At 39.7% G+C, this 19,972-nt stretch overlaps 1 protein-coding gene across 4 annotated transcripts in view; it reads left to right on the forward strand.

The window, feature by feature from the left end:
- The window catches only part of SERHL2 (serine hydrolase like 2), a 1,152,218-nt gene that overhangs the window by 229,243 nt on the left and 903,003 nt on the right, over positions 1 to 19,972 (forward strand). The window lies entirely within an intron of this gene.

The raw sequence follows: 19,972 nt of genomic DNA on the forward strand, positions 1-19,972 counted from the left end.
TAACCATTCTTTTTGGGGAGAACATGACAGTACTATTGATTGCAGTGTTATTTTTCTACTCTTTAGAATTAGCAGTCTTGTTTGGAACCAGCAGTGTTGATGCAGGCAGTGCCTCTGAACCCCACAATGGGCTCTCACATTGCCATCCAGGTTATACACCTAACTGTGCCCTCCAGATGACTGCGTTGCCAGTGATGGCAGCACTTTGCTGCTATTTACACCTCCTCACAGTGTTACCATGGAAGATTTAAAAAAGAATCTTAGACTGCTCAAGTTCAGGGTACGACAGACTCATTGATTCAAATCTTGCTTAATGTCATATAGTAATTTACTATTTGGATATACTGGCATTACAGAAGCAAAACTGTTTGACTTTTTTTTTTTTTCAAAAATGTACAATGAGTTAAGTACAGATTTTTACATAAGAAAGATTCCAGGGATAGTGAGGGTTCTTATAACCAATTGCAACATAAGTATACTAGAAAAAGCCAGTATTTTACTTGGCAGATGACTGCAGAAACTGTGGTAACCGCTAAAGCAATTTTACTTTGCTACAAGGCTGTACAAATTCCATCCCCAGCAGCCATAGTACTTCAGTATTAAATATAATAGTGCACAATTTAATTTATTTGTTTAAGGATAGTCATGCTGTTTTTGGAAGGTTAAAAGTAAGTTAAGTGAGCATACACAAGCCATTTTTCACATCTGGGAGAGAAATAGAGATGGCACAAGGACGGATGGTATCAATGCAAGAGGGAACACTGGCTATGGCATATACTTCCAGCATGACAAAACCTTACTTTAGAATAAAAGCATGTGGGTGTAGGTGGCTTTTTGGGGCAGCTGCTTCTATGTGCTTGAGTAGCTTCACTTTTTGAAATGTATGTATAGTTTTGTGTGTTTGCTGTGAGTTAAAATGAGTTGGAGTTTGAAAATGTGTTCAGATTTTTTTTGAGTGTTTTTATCGAATTAAAATGTTTGGAAAATGTGACGTGGGTTCAAGAAGTTGAGGAGCAGCAACTGCATGCAAGATGGACCTTTTAAGGATTAGCGTGGGCATGTAAGTTGGAAACATAGTCAAAAGAACTGTCATACAGAATATGTGAAGCTAATAGTTTATTTATCAGAATCGATGCCTTATCAATTGTAATATGGAATGCAAATTGCATTGCAGGTGTACACAAGGCAGTGAGTATTGAATTATACTAGGATGCACAGGGTTTAAATAGCAATGTTAGAGGAGACACATTTTGATAGAAATCAGCATGTCTGTTTGGAAAAAAAATATTTCTGAATGGACATTCAGCAGAGTATTGGAGACAGAATAAGTGGAGTAATACTACTGGTTGTGAGAAATTCTCCAACAGTGATAGAAGTGGAAAAGGAAGACAAGAGTGGTAAATTTGTGGTATACCAGGAAAAGAAGCTCCGAGACCGTGAAATGAAGACAATAATTCGTAAAAAAGGCAGATCCTTTATTCCGTACTGAGTAATAAAAATCCAAAGGTCAGCAAATTGAAAACAGCAATATCAGACAAGCGCTTTCGCTTGGGTAATGCCAAGCTTTTTCAAGTCAGAAACAGTTTCCTTCAAAGAGGCGACTGTTTAAATAAAAGGTCTTAATTAGTCACATGTTAAATTACAGCTGGATTTCATTAAAAAACAGTTTAAAATGTCATGAGCAGATAGATAAACAGATCAGTCAGGTGTACATAAAATATATTTAACATCTGCATTGCTTATACATAACTAGTGGACCATATTGGTATCATTTTAAAATTACATACTTGGATTATCCAACAAAAGGAAGAACCAGTATTAAAAGTGTAAATGGAAATGGAAATAGGGGTTATGTGTGGACCAAGTGGATTTGAGATCAGCAATTCTGAGTGAGATGAGGGTGTGTGTAATACAGTTTTGTTGATCTTAGAATTAATATTGTAATACACGTAGAAGTTACCCAATTAATGAGTTGTGAGAAGTGTATGAAATGTACATGAAGTAGTGTGTAAGGTGGGAATGTGGTGAAACATGCTACAGCCTGGCCCTTCTGAGCTTCAATACTGAGCCTATGCTAAGTGTGCCATTTAACCCCGGGGGCCTTCCTGCATCTAACCTGAGCTGCCAAATCAGCTCCCTGTATTCCAAGGTTGATTCCCAGTCCCCTCCTCTAGTGCTGGGATTCACTTGTTCAAGGATCATGAAGGACAGTTTGTAGTTGGGACATGTAAGTGAGTGTTTGAAAAAGGCATTACTTTCCTTTTTCTTTTCAATATCATAGATATGTTCATACAACCTTTTCCTGAATTCTCTCTCGGTCTTACCTATATAAAAGGCGCCACAGGTGGTGCAGAGCCCAATGTAAACAACTCCTTTGGTTGCACAAGAAAAGTGACCAGGGGATCTGATGCAAGTATGTCTAGATTTTAAGTAGATGTAGGATTTATTAATAATAAAAGGACATTGCTTGCAGGCACCACATTTGAAGGTGCCTTTGTTGTGTTGTGAGTTGTGAGTTGTTGTGGTAAGTTTTTTCTCAAAGATTTCTTTGAGGTTTTGCCCCCTCTTCCTCACAAAGTTAGGTTTGTCCGGAATGATGTTCCTAAAGTCGTCATTGCCGGCCAGTACAAACCAATATTTGGATACAATGGTTTCAATTTGTTCAGAGTTGTCAGAAAAAGTGTAAATAAAGTTGCCATCCGTTTCTTTGTTCTGTTGTTGTGTGAGGTTGGGAATCTGCGCTTGTGTACATCCAAGCAGTGGGGGGTATAAGGTGTCTCTTTTGGCAAGAATTTCATCCGTTAGTGAATTTAGCAAGTTGTCAGGATAACCTCTTTCGGTGAACATACAGTGTAGAGTCTGAGTCTCTTCTAGAAAGTCGGAAAGTCTGCTGCACATTCTTGATGCTCTTATGAGTTGGCCCTTTACTATGCCCTTCTTTTGATAAAACGGATGCTGACTCTCATAGTGCAGTAAAGAGTTTGAAAAAGTAGGTTTCCTGTAGACCTTGGAGTATAATTCCAAAGATTGGGGGTCCCTGCAGATAGTAACATCAAGGTAATGCAATTCTTCATGGCTAATGTTGTGTGTGAAGGTCAGAAAATCCGTGGTGTTGTTGATGTGTTCCAGGAAACTCGATAATTGGTCTTCGGTGCCTTTCCAAATGAGGCAGATGTCATCAAGGTATCTGCAGTAAAAGGTGAGAAACTGTGCCCAAATCGTGCCAAATATGTGCTCCTGTTCCCATCTGTGTAGTACCACGTTGGCATAATTGGTAGCACAGGAGGCCCCCATCGCCACTCCTTTTAACTGCTTGAAAAGTTCCCCATTGAAGAAAATAAAGTTGTTGTTTAAGACCGTGTTCATCATATCAATGATTAAATTGATGAAATTGTTGCCCAAATTGGTTTCTTTGGTAAAAAAATCAGTAAACCAATCTAACCCAATGGAATGGGGAATGCTGGAGAAAAGGTCTTTGATGTCAATGGTGACCAAAAGGAGGAGGGGGCAATTGGTAACAGGGAAAAGTTTCAAAATTCCCATGAGTCTTTACACACGTGGGTAAGAGCATGGGTGTGTTGTTTAGTGACATAGTCAATAAACTTGGCAATAGGCTCAGTCGCACCCCCTGCACCCGAGACAATGGGTCTAAAGGTCAACGGGCTGATGCCCTTGTGGGTCTTTGGGATTCCAAAGATGACTGGAATAGTTGGTTTGTTAACAATCAAGAAGTTGTAGAGTTTTTCGTTTATGAATCCCTGTAGCAAGTTGTCATACAAGGAAGATTTAATTTTTGCAAGTGCAATATTGTATTAATTTCGAGAAATGAAACAGTATTGGGTGTCATCATGCAAAACATGGTGCATACTAGCCTCATAAGCGGACTCGTACATGAGAACCACACCCCCACCTTTATCGGGTTTCATAATTCTAATATGTTCTTCAAACAATTTGTTGATGTATTCAAAATCATCAGTGTTCAAGTTGGTTAAGTGCGGTCTGGGGGGGTTGTCATACATATTACGCAAATCCTGTTCAATTAGTTCCTCATACAACCTAAGAAGTGGGTGTGTGGGGGGGTTGAAAGTACTTTTCCTGCACAGTCCTGTGGGTTGCCAAATTTGTCCTTTGAAGAAGTGTTTGAGGTTAAGTCCTCTAATGAATAGCTTGAGGTCAACTAATAACTGGGCCAAGTTTGCTCTGTTAGTGGGGACAAAATGAAAACCTTATGAAATGAAAAACAATGTTAGAAAACTATATTCATGATGTAGCAAATCCCTCCAATGATATCTGCCCCTGCACTGAACCTATGGACCATATTGTCCTGTCTAGTACCAACATCACTATAACCAAACATGCCAACTGCACCATTTATAGGAACAATGATTTTATCATTTATAATTACACAGACCTTGTAGTCAATGACACAGCTTTCAACCTTTTCACAAAAGGTTTTCATTTTGTCCCCACTAACAGAGCAAACTTGGCCCAGTTATTAGTTGACCTCAAGCTATTCATTAGAGGACTTAACCTCAAACACTTCTTTAAAGGACAAATTTGGCAACCCACAGGACTGTGCAGGAAAAGTACTTTTAACCCCCCCACACACCCACTTCTTAGGTTGTATGAGGAACTAATTGAACAGGATTTGCGTAACATGTATGACAACCCCACCAGACCGCACTTAACAAACTTGAACACTGATGATTTTGAATACATCAACAAATTGTTTGAAGAACATATTAGAATTATGAAACCCGATAAAGGTGGGGGTGTGGTTCTCATGTACGAGTCCGCTTACGAGGCTAGTATGCACCATGTTCTGCATGATGACACCCAATACTGTTTCATTTCTCGAAATGAATACAATATTGCACTTGCAAAAATTAAATCTTCCTTGTATGACAACTTGCTACAGGGATTCATAAACGAAAAACTCTACAACTTCTTGATTGTTAACAAACCAACTATTCCAGTCATCTTTGGAATCCCAAAGACCCACAAGGGCATCAGCCCGTTGACCTTTAGACCCATTGTCTCGGGTGCAGGGGGTGCGACTGAGCCTATTGCCAAGTTTATTGACTATGTCACTAAACAACACACCCATGCTCTTACCCACGTGTGTAAAGACTCATGGGAATTTTTGAAACTTTTCCCTGTTACCAATTGCCCCCCCTCCTCCTTTTTGGTCACCATTGACATCAAAGACCTTTTCTCCAGCATTCCCCATTCCATTGGGTTAGATTGGTTTACTGATTTTTTTACCAAAGAAACCAATTTGGGCAACAATTTCATCAATTTAATCATTGATATGATGAACACGGTCTTAAACAACAACTTTATTTTCTTCAATGGGGAACTTTTCAAGCAGTTAAAAGGAGTGGCGATGGGGGCCTCCTGTGCTACCAATTATGCCAACGTGGTACTACACAGATGGGAACAGGAGCACATATTTGGCACGATTTGGGCACAGTTTCTCACCTTTTACTGCAGATACCTTGATGACATCTGCCTCATTTGGAAAGGCACCGAAGACCAATTATCGAGTTTCCTGGAACACATCAACAACACCACGGATTTTCTGACCTTCACACACAACATTAGCCATGAAGAATTGCATTACCTTGATGTTACTATCTGCAGGGACCCCCAATCTTTGGAATTATACTCCAAGGTCTACAGGAAACCTACTTTTTCAAACTCTTTACTGCACTATGAGAGTCAGCATCCGTTTTATCAAAAGAAGGGCATAGTAAAGGGCCAACTCATAAGAGCATCAAGAATGTGCAGCAGACTTTCCGACTTTCTAGAAGAGACTCAGACTCTACACTGTATGTTCACCGAAAGAGGTTATCCTGACAACTTGCTAAATTCACTAACGGATGAAATTCTTGCCAAAAGAGACACCTTATACCCCCCACTGCTTGGATGTACACAAGCGCAGATTCCCAACCTCACACAACAAAAGAACAAAGAAAAGGATGGCAACTTTATTTACACTTTTTCTGACAACTCTGAACAAATTGAAACCATTGTATCCAAATATTGGTTTGTACTGGCCGGCAATGACGACTTTAGGAACATCATTCCGGACAAACCTAACTTTGTGAGGAAGAGGGGGCAAAACCTCAAAGGAATCTTTGAGAAAAAACTTACCACAACAACTCACAACTCACAACACAACAAAGGCACCTTCAAATGTGGTGCCTGCAAGCAATGTCCTTTTATTATTAATAAATCCTACATCTACTTAAAATCTAGACATACTTGCATCAGATCCCCTGGTCACTTTTCTTGTGCAACCAAAGGAGTTGTTTACATTGGGCTCTGCACCACCTGTGGCGCCTTTTATATAGGTAAGACCGAGAGAGAATTCAGGAAAAGGTTGTATGAACATATCTATGATATTGAAAAGAAAAAGGAAAGTAATGCCTTTTTCAAACACTCACTTACATGTCCCAACTACAAACTGTCCTTCATGATCCTTGAACAAGTGAATCCCAGCACTAGAGGAGGGGACTGGGAATCAACCTTGGAATACAGGGAGCTGATTTGGCAGCTCAGGTTAGATGCAGGAAGGCCCCCGGGGTTAAATGGCACACTTAGCATAGGCTCAGTATTGAAGCTCAGAAGGGCCAGGCTGTAGCATGTTTCACCACATTCCCACCTTACACACTACTTCATGTACATTTCATACACTTCTCACAACTCATTAATTGGGTAACTTCTACGTGTATTACAATATTAATTCTAAGATCAACAAAACTGTATTACACACACCCTCATCTCACTCAGAATTGCTGATCTCAAATCCACTTGGTCCACACATAACCCCTATTTCCATTTCCATTTACACTTTTAATACTGGTTCTTCCTTTTGTTGGATAATCCAAGTATGTAATTTTAAAATGATACCAATATGGTCCACTAGTTATGTATAAGCAATGCAGATGTTAAATATATTTTATGTACACCTGACTGATCTGTTTATCTATCTGCTCATGACATTTTAAACTGTTTTTTAATGAAATCCAGCTGTAATTTAACATGTGACTAATTAAGACCTTTTATTTAAACAGTCGCCTCTTTGAAGGAAACTGTTTCTGACTTGAAAAAGCTTGGCATTACCCAAGCGAAAGCGCTTGTCTGATATTGCTGTTTTCAATTTGCTGACCTTTGGATTTTTATTACTCAGTACGGAATAAAGGATCTGCCTTTTTTACGAATTATTGTCTTCATTTCACGGTCTCGGAGCTTCTTTTCCTGGTTTTTCTTGGCTTGCTTCTAAATTTGTGGTATAGCAAAGGGTTGTTGGCAGGGTAGGAAGATTACACTGGCATGCGTTTATATTCCAGCTAGAACTACTATTATGGATCTTAAAAGAAATTTGGGATAAATAATTATCTTTCAGTAGGGAATTTTATTTATAGGTAGGCACTGGAACCTCATTTGAAATAGTCAGGATGTATCACATGAATGTAGAAGGGAAGGTATAAAAATAGGGTACATTTCTGAAGAAATATTTAAAACTGTTTTGAATGGATGATGCACATTTAATAGCAGGAACACTGACAGAATGTACATATTATTCTCCAAGGTATAATAACTGGGTTTGACTTGGTATAAATTGTATGAAAGCTTTGAAACACATATAACTATTTCAAATTATGCACTAAGAAACACAAAGGTAAATGTGCAAAGTAATGAAGTAAAAGTGAGACACTGGCACTTTCCTAGTTAGCAGTTAAAAGAAAGAAAAATAAGGAATAGGTAGTGGAAATGATTCATGGGTTATTAAAGTAAATAGGAAATTCCACAGAAGGGATAGCTAGGGAGTAGAGTCAAATGGAAGTGGAGTTATGGTAGAAATAAGAGAGAGAAAGATAAGGAAGACGTAACTGGAATTATTTAGAGGATTTGACAAAAGGTAACACATTGTAGAAGAAGGTGAATCCCTCGGAACAAAACAATGAGCAAGTGATGAGTGCTAAAGGGAAATAAAAGTAGCATGTGCATAATATGCGAGTTTAGAAAGGTTGCTGTTAAGTAAGTATTTTTGATAAACAAGTCCAGAGCACAAAAAGTTGTTAGCACGGTCATTTAGGCAGCAGAAAGCAGGAAAGAGTTGTTGCCAAACTTAAAGAGAGCTTATGACAAGCTAAACAGAGATGCTTTAGAGGTATTAGGGATATATTGGAAATTATATGAAAGTTTGTATAAAGCAGATGCCTGGTGGACCAAGAAAAAATGCACAAATGGAAGTATTTGTAGAAGACTTAATTATACCTAAGGTCAAAGGAAGATAAGGTTCAAGAATTAATAGCTAAGATAGGAAGAAGTGATAAAAGGTTGATGGATAATTAATCAACAGGGATGTCTTCAGGTTCCTTTGAAAGTTAAGAAGGAAGAAAGAGAGCCAACATGGGAATGGAGAAATGAGATTTTGCTAATATGATTAACTGTAAGTAGGGGTGTAGAAAACGGACAAAATGAGCATGAGTTTACTGAAAAAAAATGGCAAATGAACTAAGCTATTGGGAAACAGATAAGTAGAAACAAAAGCATAATAGAATGGAATGAGGTCGAAAAGACTGTAGGTTAGAGAAGGATAGTGGAGTGCTGAGAGAAAGACCAGCTCTGAAAAAGTTTTTAGTTGAGTCTGGAAAAGAAACTGGTGCTAAGAAAGGGATAATCAGTAGGGTTTTTAAAGTGTTGCATAGTAACTATAAGAATCAATCTGTGAAAATTATAAAAGGTTGTGAAGAGAGACTGGAAAGAAAATTTGCCAATGAATAATGGGAGGATATCAGTATGGCTCCCAAGTCTGCAAAAAAGTCCAGAAGATTTAAGGTTTTACTTGTAAGTATTTGCAAAGGTATTTCTATATCCTAAGCAGACTTCATAGTGTGTTTCCTTAGGAAGACAGCAAATGCTGGAGGTGTGATGGGAAAGAAAGAGGTAAATGGCAAAATGTTTTGGGGAATGTATTGAGCTTGCTGATGCTGAAAATTCCCTACAGAATTCTTTGTTAGAAGTGTTGAGGGAACATATTTACAACTAAAGAAATTGTTTTGAGCTGAGACATAGGATCTGAATTGTTTACACACAGTAAGGCCTTACTAATTTTACTTTTGTTGGCTGCCAGAAAAGTAATTACTAGAAAATAGAAATCAAAATCTAAAGCCACTGGTATTGAAATTTTTAAAGCAGATAAAAGAACTGTAGGTAGGGTGTTTAGAAAAGGGAATGATTCAGTTACATAGAAATAAATGGAATTCATGAGAAAATGCATCCAAAATGATCAGTAGGAGGAGTGAGGTTTAAGGGAAGGTAGGAATTGAGCAATTTATGCAGTGTTGGAATGGATGATAATTGTTAAAAAGAAAACATATGCATGCTGCATGAAAATAATGAAAACATCATTATGGTTCATTTTCTTTTCTATTATGTATGTATACCTATATCATTGTTTTAGTTATAATTTATTAAAAATGTTTAAAAAAATGGGAGCAGCACAGGAAAGGGTGTATATTACGTTATAGAATCTTTAAAGGTTCAAACGTCATATGGTCGAAGTCATATGATCGAACTTTTAAAAGTTTGAAAAGCTAAAAAAAAAAATAAATAGAAAAAAAAATAGCTGACTGTTTTAAGCAGGGAGCAAGACCCCTGCACCCCCCATTGTGGGGGGCTATGCCCCCACATCCCCCCCCCCGCTCTTTAAATATACCAACTCCAAGATCTACTGCAGTGCAGGAAAGGGAAATCTTCCCATTCCACACTGTACGGAGATCTCCGTTGAAACATTCAAACTTTTAAAAGATCAGTTATATGGTGTCAACCATATGACGTTCGAACTTTTAAAAGTTCAGTAACGTAATATACACCCACCCAGGGAAAAAGTAGGAAATCCAAAATTGTACCGTTCATGATTGCTTTACATGTGAAGGTGCCACCATTCAGGGGGCCCAGACTATTGTGCAGCTGCGGAGTTAAGATTAGTTACTCTGCTCTTTAGCTTGAAGTCCATGCTGCTTTTATTGTGCCCCCTACCGCCTTACAACCTCAGTAGGGCTTTCTATGAGAAGAAGCATTGCTTGGGACATTCTGCTTTTTATATTCATTCCCATTGTTAAAATGGTGTCCAGTGCCTTATCCCATTCCTCAGATTATTTCCTACATACACATTTCAGGACAACAGACCGGATTTTTTTTCACTTACAGCTCTGGAGACTCTTAATGTTTTAGCAGTGAGTTCCACGGGTGATTTCCTGCCTACTTTGTGATGCTTTGGGGCTTTAGTGGTGGTGAGGCAGATGCCCATATTTCAGTTAAAAAGGGCTTCATCTTCCTCTCATCCACCTTTAATTTCATATAAGAACAAAGTGCCCATAGCTTATATGGACCAGAGTACATCTCTCTTGGACTAGATACTGACTCTGGGGTATAAGGATTCCTCCTAATTTAGCTTCCATATAGGATCTTTCTTTTGCAGAGACAGTAAATGTAATGGACTTTTTACATGAGGTGCCCAAGAGCCATTTCGATACAAAAAGATGTCCTGAGTTGCTGAAGCGTATTACACCGTAAGTGTTGACTGCTTCTCCTATTATTCTTTCAGGGCTGTACATTTTGTTTTTGCTGAAGTGCCTGATTTCCAGTCAAATTCTGTCATGTGTAGGAGTAATTTAATTTTTTTGCACAATACCTTATTTAGCTAACCTGTGACTGAATGAATTCCTCCTGAGGTGTCTGAAAAGTCAGTGACTCACCAAGTACTCTTCTATTTGATAAAGGGAGTGTCATCTGTGACTGGTGTGATAGTAAAGTGCACTCATGGAGCATTTGGGCAGTAAGCTACTGGACCTGTGTGGTGCTCTGCCAGGCAGATATTTTCAGAGTGATGCCATGGCTCAAGGAACTGCTAGTTACTCTCTCTGGGAAAAGATAGTTAAGTTACCAAAGGGTCCTTATCTCCAGGAAATTATGTTCTGACTCCTGATGAAATTATGTTTTGACTCGCAGAAGGCTAGCGCACCCAAGTCACTGTCTGCTCTTTCTGTTGAGCATTGAAGTACAGCTTCATTTCTGTATACTGTACAGGTCTTTGTTGCCTGGTAGTGTTTGCAAAGTAGGTTTTGTCAACCTTTAATCTACGTATCTACATGCTTTCTTAGCATCACCATCCTACTGTAACTCTGTCTAGGATTTGACCCCCCCCCCAACCTCCCCTGCCAAATTCCAGTCACACTGTAAGACACACTATATGTGATTATTGCTGTTTGTCCACATGTGGAGTACACTTACCTTTGTAATGTATGTGAGCGAGTTCTGGAAGTTTGTGTACGTTATTGATGCACACACTGTTGGCTATTTCTGTCCTGGTTTACTTAGCTTGCAGTCACTACAGGTAAACTCAGTAGTTTACAAATGTTTTGCCAGAGCCTTAATATGTAATGCTACATTTTGTATGTTGTCTTCTTTATACTGCTGTTAGAACTGGATACCATTTATGGTGCCTACAGGAGCTTCTACATATGCCCAGGCTTATGGTTCCACTCCGAAACGTAGTTCTTGCCTACATTTCACCCGTTCCCTCATATGCAACCAGTCCAGTCATTATTTCTTTTATAGGTAGCCTTAACTCCTCTATCAGCAGTTATGTCATGCCACTCGAGCTTTCAAAAGATTTATAGTGCTGTTTGCACCACAAGTCAAATTACTCTTGACTGTTAAGATGATACTAGTATGACAAATTTTCAGTTTTAGATTGCTAACTCAACACAGAAACTCAATATAAGTAAATAATCATTCCAGCAGGTTTTACTACCAGTTTCTGCAGAGTTGAGATTTAGTAGAATAGTAATTATAAGCTCATTGTGTTCTTATTTGTGTTGGTGTGTCTTTAAAATTATTTACTGGAACCTTTTCCTCTGGGTCTCTGTTGGACCCAAACCCATGCCCAGTTGGAATTTCCTAGTTAAGAAAAAGTAAAGGGGGAAAAAAAACAACACAAACAGGTGACAAATCCCGAGTGGATAAATACTACTGCACTATGAACTGAATAAAGCAACAAGGACATTACCAGCACATTGAATTCCTGAATCCAGGAGATCACTGTGAAGAAATGTGCATTATATATACAACATCCTAGAAGATCCCATACCATCTCTCCCAGTGTTGTGTAGCAGTACAGCTGCACTGCTTTCATCTGCGTAAAACAACATGGGCATACCCACAGTAGGCTATGCCCAGAAGAATATACTGAGCTAAGTGTATTAAGTAACACCCATGAACAGCACCTCTCCCCGAATTTCATAGGCAGCAAAAGTACCTCTCTGAAAGAAATACATCTCATATTCTGCCTTCATTCAGCAGTGTACAACCTATCATTCTGAACCGTGAGCCTCTCTAGGTTAGACTTTCTTTAATTATGGACACTTCCATTCCTTCCTTCCTTCCTCTTTACAAATTATGCATCACGCACAAAACTGCCTGCCACTGGCCAGCTGAATTTGGCACCACTCATGCCCTCCTCTGGTTAATAGTAGGGACTTAAAAAAAGTCTCTGTGCCTTATGGTCAGTGCAGGATCTAAAATACTTTTGTCTTTTACAATTCAGCTCGTTCAAAGCCCCATCCATCTTCTTTGTGTCTAGCAGGTTCTAACAGTATGTCTGCCTAGATATGACTTTCTTCCATGAATATTTTATGTGGTAGTGTGAATGGTGATGTTGAGAGGAGATTTTTTGCATGCTTGCAGTGTACTTTTTTTTTTTAATTTATTTTCTTGTAGTAGTTACAAGAGTCATGCATTTAGTTATTGTTAAAGCATTACTGTCGCTTTTCACCGGTGAATATGTTAACTGCTGGGTTATGAACATATATATATATATATATATATATATATATATATATATATATATATATATATATATAATTGATTTAGACGTTTCTAATGCAAGTCCCTGTCGAAGTATATAGATGTCCTTCCATATCACTGATGCAGTATTCATTACCTCTGGGATCTCCTGTCAAGGATAGCCCAACATCCAGCCACTATAGCAAAACCTTTATTATCTAGGGAGCATTGTACATCAGACGTATGCTCCCCATGCAAGTGTAAGACATAAAGGTGATATACATATGCTTCTAGCTCAGAACTTCATTACCACTAGTTCGGACATCATTGTTGTATGTCAGTCTGAATGCCCTTCACATTTGCTGGTTATACCGAGCCTATGTCTTTCAGATTAAATAACTTTTGGATTCTTTTTTCCTTTTCTTACATTGTTCAGTGGGTTACATGTCATCCAGGAAAGGGAAATGTCAGTATGGGAGGCAGATTCCCCATAAAGAACACCACAATAGGTATTTTGTTTGCTTAGGTGAATCTCACAATCCCACTCAGTGTTCCATTTGTCAGGCTTTTGTACCAAAGACCTTGTGTAGTCACCTTTCTTCACTTTCCATTTATCTTGAGAACTAGCATCTCAAGCTTTTGGCACAGGGGTAGCATGGCAGAATCCACATGGTCAGAGTTGCAGCCGCTGCTTAAAAAGAAGGCCAAGAAGTCTAGGCCTGAGTCTGCTGCTCTCCAACCTCCACCAGATGTCTCTCTCTTGAACTGAGGGAGGACCCAGAAAATAACCCAGCATTACCTTCAGTTTCTTTTGCTGTGACCTTCTTAGAAGCTAGCATGGAATCTGCTTCTCGCATGTCTTCGGAGACCTTGCAAACTTCTGCCACGGATGTTTAGGGGGAGCCATGGCTGATTGTTTCTGATGTGTCCAGATGGACTCCTCAGATCCTTGTTAGGAAAGAAGTACCGGCTACCTTAATCGAATCAAGGCAGGGGTCTGAACCTCTGCATTTTGTCAGAGTGGACACTCCAGTGAAGAAAAGTCAGAAAACTAAGCATGTGGTGTCAGCTTCCAGGGATCCACAATGGAAACAGTAGGACTTCACTCAGAGCTGCGTGTTTGCATTTATGTTATTGAAGTCTCCTCAGGGCGTATTGGTTCCTGCATCTCCTTGGTCCTGTACCCCTAAGAGGCCTAGTGACCTGGAGTCTTTGGACAAGGATTTTGATTCTGAGGGTGACTCCTTAGCCTGTTCTTGTCAGTTGCCTTCACCTTTAGATTATGGCTCTGAGGATGAGGAATTTGTCAGTCCTGATGCACCTTTGGAGGAGCTTTCCTTTGGTGACACAGTCTTGGGCATAATGGATCACTTCAAATGGGATTGCTCCTAAATATCGGATGTCCAGAAGAGGAGGTATGAGTTGCAACAAATGGACTCTCCTAAACCTACTGCAGCCCTTCCTGTGTTGGCTGCTCTGTTGGATACCTTTTTGTTGCTTACCTGACACCAGATTCTCAGCCTCCAGCTCCTAAAAAATCCTACAGATTCTGTAGGGTGCTGGTTGCCTGCAAGTTCTTGTGCAGGTGCCCTACTTCTGATTCTGCAGAGATTTCTGTGTCTACTGACAAGCCTTCTAGGCTTTTGTCTTCTTCCAAGTTCCTTCCTTCAGGTAAGGACAGTAGAGAGATGCAGAGGATTGTTAAAAAGTTATAAACTTCGGCTACTTGAGCCCTTCAGAGCCATCCGTTACCAGACTCATGTGACACAGTACATTCTGTCTCTCCTTTCCCAGACTGGGAAGATTTTTTTCTGCTGAGGGTAAGGTCAAGCTCTCCCCTTGCTCAGTTCCACTTCTCAGGTTGCTTGTCACTCTATCAAATGCAGCTGTGATGCAGCAGATGCATGTTTTAAGGCTGTTGCTATGATGAGGTGCTATTTCTGGCCTTGCCAGGTGATAACCAAAGCAAAACTTCTGGATGCTCCCTTGTATATCCAGAATTTGTTAGGTACTTCTGTGGCTGACCTTTTCAAGACCTTACAGGATCAAGGTAAGGCCATGAAAGATTTGATGCAGATTTTTGTCTCGCCTATTTGCAAGTTTCATAGTAACTACCCTAGTAAGACTGCTTTTTCACATCGATTACCTAGACAGTCTCTCAAATGTTAGAAGGCTCATAGGCATGTTTTTGTTTTTCAGATAATCTTACTCAAATGCCCAGGCCACAGAAACAGTCCTTTCCTAACAAGTCTGCAGCCAGCTGACTGTCTGCCCTCCCTTCATCTCGACCAGGTTCCTTTGTCTCTCAAGCTTCAACTTTCTCTCCTAATTTGACTATTACCACAGACACCTGGGTTCTCCATTATCTGAAAGGGTTACTTTATGATCTGGAAAACCCTTCACTCCTTTTCCAGTATTCCCCAATCCCCTGCAGAACAGCTTCCTCATTTTTCTGGAGAGTTGCAGGGTACCATTCAATCTTTCTGCAGACAGAGAAAGGTTTGGGTTTTTATTCCAGGATGTTTCCTGGTCTCCAGGAAAGAGAGGTCTTGGAAACTGCCCTGGATCTTTCCTTTCTGAACACCATTCTCAAAGTATCTTCTTTCAAATGCTCTCTCAGACTCTGTTTACTTTGTTGCTGCCCCAGGCCTTTCTGGTTTCTTTGGATAGGAAGGATGCTTACCTTCATATCTGTATCCACCCTTGATTTAGGAAGTATTTTCATTTTGTCTATTTGTTCCTTGCATTTTCAGTTCTCTGCTTTGCCCTTTGGGTTTTCAACAGCCCTAAGAATGTCCACCAAATGTCTAGTCCCTGCAGTTGCCTTTTGCAGGCTTCAGGGCATTCAGATATTTCCTTATGTGGAAGATCTCTTGGTTCAGGTTCCATTCCATTCCAAAATAGTGCAGCATCTTAATTTTACCCAGCTTCTTTTGCACATGCTGGGGCTCACTCTTAACCTTCAGAAGTCAGTTGATTCCATCCCAGGATTACTTTTTCCTTGGCTACAGATTCCAGTGTGTTTCATTGCTGGCATCTCTTCCTGCCTCCAAGGTTTTGTCCCGCATAAATTATTTTCCATCCCTGCTTGCTCTGTCCTCATGGCCTGCACTATCCCCATGTTCCTTGGGCCAGGTTTCATGTGAGAATTTCAGTGGTAGCTAAAATCATTGTGGCTTCAAAACCTCCACCCGCTAGACCCTCTCATTCCTCTACTCTCTTGTCTCAAATTGGAAAGTCACTGGTGGATTCAGCAGCTGTTTCTCAGTTCATGTGTTCCTTTTCATCCTCCTCCTCCACTGTCTTAGAAATTCTTCACAGATGCATGAGAGCTGGGGTGGGGCCTTTGGTCCTCTCAGCAGAGGGTAGATCATATTGTCAGGGAAATGAAGCCTCTCATTTTGGCCCTTCAAGCTTTTCATGTGCTGTAGATCCTTGGTCCCTGGTCCCTTGAAGGTTTTTATGGACAACACTAGAGTCTTGTGGTACATCAACACACAAGGTCATACCTTCTTTGCAGGTTGGCCTTTCAGGCATGGGGAAATAGCCATCAATTTGCGGGTCACCCTTCAGGCAGTTTGTATACCTTCGGAGTGCAGTCTTGTGGCATATTTTCTTAGCAGGTCCAGGACACAGCCTCATAAATGGATGCTTCACAGGGATGTGTTCCTGGACATAGTTCATTGGTGAGGTATTCCTGAAGCAGATCTTTTTGCCTCCCCTCTGAACAGGCAACTACCTCAGTTCTGTTCCAGAGTCCCAAGTCCTTTGGTTTGAAAGGTGGATGCCATGTCTTTTTCTTGGAGGGGAATGTTCCTCTATGCCTTTCCTCTCCTTCCTGTTCTTCCAGAGGCCTCTCACAAAATAGAGAAGGACTCTCCAAAAATCTTGTTGATGACTCCCTTTTTGCCCAGACAGCACTGGGTACCCCTGTTGTTCCATCTGGCAGGGACAATCTTCACAATTTATCTCTCTGCATGGATCTTCTCACACAGGACAACAAAGGCACTCTCCTTCTCCCTCATCTGTCCACTCTTCAACTGCCACTTTAGATGATAGGGCTTCGATTCCTTTCCAAAAATAGTTTTCTGAGGACATGCTTATGGACCTGCAGTAGTCCAGGAAACCCAATTCCAGAAAAAACATACAAGTCCAAATGAAAGAGATTTTCTGTTTGTTGTCTTAAACATCACTTTGGACCCCTTTGTTCTCTACTATATGTGTGAATTACTGCATGCTGGCTTGGCATATTGTGAAAGTGCACTTGTCAGACATTTCTGCCTCTCCGCCACTTACTTCACTTTGGCCTGTAGGTTTGAGGTCAAGCAGTTTCTTAAAGGCATCCTTCATATTAGATGTCTAAGAAAAGCTGAATTGGGCTCCTTTTGAGCCTGCTTTTGCTGCTGCTTTGCAGAATTGCACCTGGAAGACTGTTTTATTGGTTACATTAACTTTCTGCCAGAAAGCTGTCTAAGCTACAGGCTTTGATGGCAGTCCCTCCTTTTTTTGTTTCTCGTAGAGACAGTGTCCATCTCCATATGAGTCCTTTAATGCCCAATGTGGTTAATGAGCTGTCCCTTAATCAGTCTAGCCAGCTTCCTTCTTTTTTTCCCTTCTCTGCAGTCTGCTAGTGAGAAGGTTCTGCATACGTAGGATTTGCATAGACAGTTCAGATATTATTTAGTCAAAACTAAGGCCTTTTGTAAATCTGATCAGCTTTGTTTCTTTTCATGCAAGGACATTGGATTTAGCAGTTAAGTAAGCAAACGATCACCTTCTGGATTTCCAAGTCCATTTCTTTTTGTTGTTGTTTTTTTTTTTCATTGTAAGCAATTGTCTGCTTCTGTGATGGCTCATCCTACTAGAGCAGTGGCCTTTTTGGATGCTTTCTTCAAAGGTTTGGACACCACCCCATCCTTGAAGCTGCTACTTGGTCTTCAGTTCACACTTTCACAAAACATAACAAACTGGATGTCATTTCCAGGGCCGGGGTAGGTTTAGCCAAGGCCATCCTGCATGAGTTTTTAGAGGGTTTCTCTTTGCCTTTCTCCTCCTCCCTGCCTTCACTGTAGCTTTTATACTCTCCTAGAGGTGATGAATACTACAACAGTGGTGTGGAAGGACATAGTACACTTGTGTAAAATCTTACCATAACAGTAGTTGTTCTTTCCACTGGGTGTCTTAGTTCTCCTGCAGCACCTCAGTTTTAGGTTCGGAGCGTACATGCATCACCCTTATGGCCTGCATTTGTGAGAGGAGCATACATCTCATGTACAATGGTCCCTAAGTAATAAAGGCTTTGGTATACTGTCCGGACAATGGGCTATCTTTGGCAGGAGATCCCATAGGTTATGAATACTGCAGCAGTGAAAAGGACATTTACTGTTATGGTAAGATTTTCACAACTGTACTTTTATACCATTCTTCAGTATACATTTTTTTTTCTGACACACACACACACACACACACACACACACACACACACACACACACACACACACACACACACACACGATGAGTGCTTACTGATTTGTTCTGTCGCAGTATAATTTTCATGGTAAGTGGTAATGTATTTATTTGTCTTACAGGACACACACACACACACACACACACACACACACACACACATGATGAATGCTTACTGATTTGTTCTGTCACAGTATAATTTTCATAGTAAGTGGTAATGTATTTATTTGTCTTGCAGGACAGGTAATTTCCATTATTATTATTATCATTATTTTTTATTTATGTTTTTTGCTCCCTTGCCTGCAGACCATCAAGTCATTGAGGTCATAACATTTGTTCCCCCGTACAGGAAACATATGCCCAGTACTGTACAGAGGAGAGCGATATCATCATACAGGCAGCCATGAGAATTGTTTTTATGCCATTCTGGCAACTGAGGGTTGAATTTTATTGCTCTAGCCCCACTTCCCCCACTGGTGATATGAGCACATGCATCACTGTAAGCATGGCCAGTGCCACACAGACATATGCATGAACATTAATTTGCATGAGACAGCTTTGGTGGCCATACCCCATGTTCTCCCTGTACTGGCTCACTGCTGTGGGCAAAGCAACTGCTTTAACCTGGAGCATCAGTGATCCAGCTGGGAACACCTCCCTCCCTCTTTCCCTGAAAGCTGTGTCATGTATCCAAACTGTCACTTTATGCCACGAGCTTGACCCTGGTTATCACAGAAGCTGACCTCGTTTGTTTTTCTGTATATTTTTTAATTTAGGTTCCTGTTTTTCATTAACTTCAGTCAGTGCACTTGCTGTGTAAGTGGTCTATGAACAGGGATTGATAGAAGTTATATATTTATTATGAATTGGTTATATCATAGATGTTTTCCTACTCTAATTTTGAGGTAAGTGTCAATTATTTTTGGTCATGTTTGTAAGTGTTTCTGCTTTGCAGTTAATTTAATTTTCGGTTGTACTCATGATAAATTGCATACGATTTTATAACAAAGATTATAGAGTGCTGTTTTTATTTATTTATTTATTTATTTATTTTATAGTTTCACTGTTTCATTTTTTTTTTTCTTTAACCACATCCACAAATGATTTAATTGGTAGGTATTGAACAATGATTTAATATAAATGCAAAGCATCATTGGTAATCAAAATAACGTCATCTGTTAATTTTCAGTGTGAAGTCTTCCATTTTCAATAACTAGTTGACAGATTTTCTAGGAAGTAAGAAACTACTTCTGATGCATTTTATGTGAAAATGCTGTCTGTAAATTTAATTTAAGTACTGACGCATTATGGGTTTCATTTTTCATGATGCCATGGCAGGGATTTTCAGATCTGAGAAAAAGATTCAGGGGGGCGTCCTTACCAAAAAATAAAATGGAAACAACACAATGTTTGCATAAAAATGCATAATTTGGTATTGTGTGTATGGTAAGGAGGTTCTATCCAAATGCAAAGATTTGTTGCTTACACTTTAATGATGTTTGATAATGCTTTTGTTTTAGTAATAGTTTAGTGATAATTATATTATTTTGTATTAGTGTGTTCTAGTTAGTTTAATGTTAATGTTTTTGTTTTATGTAATGCACATATTAAAAGATTATGAAAACAGTCTTGAACCAAAGCTTTA

Source organism: Protopterus annectens, chromosome 2.part0, assembly GCF_019279795.1.
Source record: "Protopterus annectens isolate FY-2018-M chromosome 2.part0, PAN1.0, whole genome shotgun sequence".
In the NCBI taxonomy this organism is placed as follows: domain Eukaryota; kingdom Metazoa; phylum Chordata; order Ceratodontiformes; family Protopteridae; genus Protopterus; species Protopterus annectens.